This window comes from Scardinius erythrophthalmus (genome assembly GCF_964197995.2).
Source record: "Scardinius erythrophthalmus genome assembly, chromosome: 4".
Classification (NCBI taxonomy): Eukaryota; Metazoa; Chordata; class Actinopteri; order Cypriniformes; family Leuciscidae; genus Scardinius; species Scardinius erythrophthalmus.
This window is the reverse complement of record NC_138224.1, coordinates 50,687,073-50,692,611: the sequence shown is the minus strand read 5'-3', so window position 1 is coordinate 50,692,611 and position 5,539 is coordinate 50,687,073.

The following is a 5,539-nucleotide window of genomic DNA, read 5'->3' as shown; positions in this document are numbered from 1 at the left end:
TTCACGCGTTTGACGCAAATTCGCGTCTGCCGCCCGAGTTGAAAATTTTTAACTGTGGCGTAAATTCGCGCCGCGTTAACCAATCAGGAACCTGCTTGATGCTGTGGCGGCAGGCCCGCCCGGAGTCACTCATTCAAAATGGAGGAACGTCTAATTTTGGCAGTGAGTAGTCGGCCGGAATTGTACGACACTACTTCGTATTTCTATAGAGACAGGAATAAAAAGGACCTCGCTTGGAAGAGTGTCGGTGAGGAGATTGGGCAACCTGGTAAGTTGTAAATAAGTTACACATTTCACTTTTGAGTCACGCACACGTTTACCGACCTGCGGCCTTCCCGCCGTTTTTTACAACTATTTTCCCCCTAATATACAGCTACTTTTCGCTAACAAGATAATGTGTTTATTCAGAGGACATGTGCAGGAAAAAATGGAAGAGCCTCAGGGACACGTACCTGAAGGAGAAGAGGAAGGAGATAGATAATAAGAGGAGTGTGTCAGCAGCAGGGTCGGTGAAGAGGGGGGGGGGGGGGGGGTCGAGGCCCAGGCCCAGGCCCAGGTCATGGAGTACAACCACCCCAGGGACCAGGGAGAGGGAAAGGCGGAAGTAGGGGATACGGAAACAGGTGAGTTTTCCAATTAAGCCAATTTACAAGGCATATGCTGTTATTGTTTACAGATGAAGAGTATAATGTAATCTCTCTATGACTATTAACATTTACTATTGTCTTGACAGAGCCTACTGATAATGAAGAGGCTGATCCGAGATCCCCTGCCGCTTCTCCTGTCTCCCCAGTCCCTGGTGCTTAGCCCCCTGCTGCTGCACCCACAGGTGTGTGAACATGTTACGTGCAGAAAACATCAGTACAGTATCCACTCATAGCTTTAACATTCACTAATAATCATTGTATTTGTAAATGCAGACTAAATTCTATTGCAATGTATGCCACCAATCATCTGCATACATACTTTTTAATTACTGTTCATTTGCATGTTTATGTTTCTGATGTTTATATGTCTGAAGTATAACTTTGATTATGTAAAATATGTTAAAGCAAGTTCAAAATAATTTCACACTTGTATTTAAGCACTGGCTATGTCACTCACACAGGCACAGATATTATTCTCCCAATATCTAGACAATTTTGTTATTTCAATTATCATCTTTCTGTCTTCTCATTGCACTGTGTGTTGTATTTTTGATTTCACAGGCCAACAGAGGAGGAGAGGCACCCAGTGGCCCCGTGATGGTACGTCGGAGGTGGAGCAGACGCTGCTCGAGCTCCTGAGGCGTCCTCCAGCTCCACCTCCACCACTACCACCACCACCGCCACCGCTGTCTGCGGATGAACACTTCCTCCTCAGCCTTCTGCCTTTTATGCAGAGCATGCCGCCTCAAACAAAAGAAATGATAAAATTTCAAATTGCCGATGGAAAACAGCTCCATTGTGCTAAATTTGGAACAATTAAACCCCCACAGCCCATAGTAGGCTTTAAAAAAATAAAAAAATGAGGCAGCAGGCTCTGCAGGAAACGCAGAATGCCCTCCTTCCTCTTCTCCTTTGTTCCCTGAGGCTTTTCCACTCTTGCATCTTGCAAGTGAGGTCATTTTTATTTCTGTCTCTGTATGTAAATAGTTTGTACATATTGTATTTTTTAAAGTTCATTTTTTTTATTTTTTTTATGTATGTTTTTATTAAAAGGAGACGGTACAAAGCACATTTGTCGGGTTGTGAGTCTACAATCATGTTTGTTAGAAAAAGAAAGAGAAAAAAAAGACAAATTTGGCAAATATTTTCAAGGACAAATACTTGTTTTGTCTCCATCCCCCTTTTTTTTAAGAAAAAAAAAATGAACAGAAACAAAATATTACCACTGAACACCCAGAGAGTTAACAAAAGTAGCATATCGTTATCAGAATTTGGATTAATTCAAGTAGTTATATATTAGAAAATAAAATGAAATAAGAGCAAAGGCATCCATATCGATCTGTAGCATTCTCGTCAACTAAGAGCAGATAATGATTTATGTAATCTCAGGCATGTACTGTTTAGCATATTTTTCCCATTTTTCCCAGTAATTAACAAATAGATCTATCTTTAGGTTCACAATAAAAGTTATCTTTTCCATTTTGTGAATGCCCATTACTATGTGAGCCCAATCTTGGACATTTGGTTCTTTCTGTATTCCCCACTTTTTTGTAATAGCTTTTTTAGCTGCAGCCAAAAGAATATTCCAGAGATACCCGTCTAATGTTTGCATTGCTTGGGTTTTATAACCCAAAAACATAGTTTTAAAGTCAAGGGGAATGTTAATGTGAAAAATATGCTTTATGGCATTGTTAACATCATACCAATATTTTTGTAGAATATAACAATCCCAGAATACATGGAAATGATGTGCTATCTGGCACCCACAGTTTTTCCAGCAGCAACTGTTTCCTTGGGAAAAATGTGCACTTTGTTGGGGTGTTATAAAGAAACGTGTTACACTTTTCCAACAGAATTCTTTCCACATATGGGATTTTGTACTTCTCCACTGAGATGTGCATATGCATTCCCACTCCTCTTCTGTTATCGTAATACCTGCTTCCTTCTCCCATTTTTCCATTATATATTTTGTTGAGTGACTATTAAGGTTAGTAAGACTCTTGTATAGTTTTGCTATTATTCCTCTTGTAAGTTGTGATTTGTATGCTTTGGTAAAAAGTTCAACTAATGAATTGTGTTGGGGAACACTTTGTTTAATATCCTGGTTATAATAATTCCGTATTTGTAAATAGCGATAAAAGTCCTCTTTCCCCAGGCTAAATTTGTGTTGCAGTGTGTCAAAGCTATCTAATTGATTATCATTTACAATTTGGAAAAATACTTTTATACCTTTATTTATCCAAGTCTTATATCTGGAGTCAGTGCTGTTTGGTATGAAGTTTTGATCATATGCCGGCCAACTCAGAATTTTAATATCATTTTTCAAATTATATGTTTTCAACAGCTCTTTCCATACTGTAAGTACAGATTCTACCCATCTATTCCCCAAGTTGTCAATTGATTCAAGTCGTTTCATGTCCGCCAGTATGGCCTGTAAGGTGACATCCGAGAGCATATTGCATTCTATAACCTTCCATTTAGCATCGTATTCTGGATCACACCAATAGAGTAGTGTACGAACTTGAGCTGAAATGAAGTAGTTTTTAAGACAAGGGAGGCCCCATCCTCCTTTCTCTTTTGACAACTGCATTGTTTTGTAATGAATACGAGGTTTCTGTCCTTGCCAAATGAATCTAGAAATGGCCTTGTCCCATTCTGTCACGGTGAAACTTAAGAAAACGAGGGAAAAAGACTCAAGTGCAAAGGAAGTTTAATAAACAAAAGAACAAAGTAAAACAAACACCCACGAGGGGGAAAAACACAACTAAATACAAAACAACAACTAGGAAACAAACATACCAGAAGGGTCAAGGGAGAACAAGAGACGTGTACAAGACAACGATCCGACACAGACTGCAAACACAAAGGAACTTATAAAAGGGACAAATCAGGCAGGTAATAAGGAACAACAGGTGGGGCAAATGAAACCAATAATGAGATAACAAGGAGGGTGGGGTCAAACAGTGACAGGAACACAAACACCACATGTGCTACACAAGACAGGATAGGCATGTGACATTACCCCCTCCTTAAGGAGCGGCTACCAGACGCTCCACAAGGGACGGGAGGGACAGACCAGGGCGGGACGGGAGGGACAGACCAGGGCGGGACGGGAGGGACAGACCAGGGCGGGACGGGAGGGACAGACCAGGGCGGGACAGACCAGGGCGGGATAGGGGGGACGCGAGGGACAGACCAGGGCGCGACGGGAGGGACAGACCAGGGCGCGACGGGAGGGACAGACCAGGGCGGGACGGGAGGGACAGACCAGGGCGGGACGGGAGGGACAGACCAGGGCGGGACGGGAGGGACAGACCAGGGCGGGACAGGGGGAACAGGAAAGACAGACCAGGGTGGGACAGGGGAAACAGGAAAGACAGACCAGGGGGGGACAGGGGGAACAGGAAAGACAGACCAGGGTGGGACAGGGGGACCAAGAGAGACAGACCAGGGTGGGGCAGGGAAAATGAACAGTTCTGGAGGCCAGGGTGGAGCCGAGAGTCCATCGGACGGCCAGGGCGTAACAGAGAGTCCATCGGGCGGCCAGGGCGGAGAAGACCCCTCGGGCAGCCAGGGCGGAGAAGACCCCTCGGGCGGCCAGGGCGGAGAAGACCCCTCGGGCGGCCAGGGCGGAGAAGACCCCCCGGGCGGCCAGGGCGGAGAAGACCCCTCGGGCGTCCAGGGCGGAGAAGACCCCTCGGGCGGCCAGGGCGGAGAAGACCCCTCGGGCGGCCAGGGCGGAGACTTTCCCTCGGGCGGCCAGGGCGGAGACTTTCCCTCGGGCGGCCAGGGCGGAGACTTTCCCTCGGGCGGCCGCGGCGGAGACTTTCCCTCGGGCGGCCGCGGCGGAGACTTTCCCTCGGGCGGCCGCGGCGGAGACTTTCCCTCGGGCGGCCACGGCGGAGACGACCCCTCGGGCGGCCACGGCGGAGACGACCCCTCGGGCGGCCACGGCGGAGACGACCCCTCGGGCGGCCAGGGCTCAGGCACAGGAACTGGCACCACCGGCTCGGGCACTGGAACTGGCACCACCGGCTCGGGCACTGGAACTGGCACCACCGGCTCGGGCACTGGAACTGGCACCACCGGCTCGGGCACTGGAACTGGCACCACCGGCTCGGGCACTGGAACTGGCACTGGAACTGGCACCACCGGCTCTGGCACTGGAACTGGCACCACCGGCTCGGGCACTGGAACTGGCACCACTGGCTCGGGCACTGGAACTGGCACCGGAACTGGCACCACCGGCTCGGGCACTGGAACTGGCACCGGAACTGGCACCACCGGCTCGGGCACTGGAACTGGCCCCACCGGCCCAGGAACAGACATAGACACAGGAACAGGCTCAGGAACAGGGCTCAGGAACAGGCACTGGCTCCGGCTCAGGAACAGACACTGGCTCCGGCTCAGGAACAGACACTGGCTCCGGCTCAGGAACAGACACTGGCTCCGGCTCAGGAACAGACACTGGCTCCGGCTCAGGAACAGACACTGGCTCCGGCTCAGGAACAGACACTGGCTCGGCTCAGGAACAGACACAGGCTCCGGCTCAGGAACAGACACTGGCTCCGGCTCAGGAACAGACACTGGCTCCGGCTCAGGAACAGACACTGGCTCCGGCTCAGGAACAGACACTGGCTCTACGGCGACCATCTTGTCCGAAGGCACAGGCTCGGCAGGCGTGACGTGAACAGGTTCGGCAGCGGCCATCTTGTCCGAAGACACAGGCTCGGCAGACGTGACGGGAACACTCTCGGCGGCGGCCATCTGTCCGAAGACACAGGCTCGGCAGGCGTGACGTGACCAGGCTCAGGCTGGGCAGACGTGACGTGAACAGTCTCCGGCTGGGCAGACGTGACGTGAACAGTCTCCCGGCTGGGCAGACGTGACGT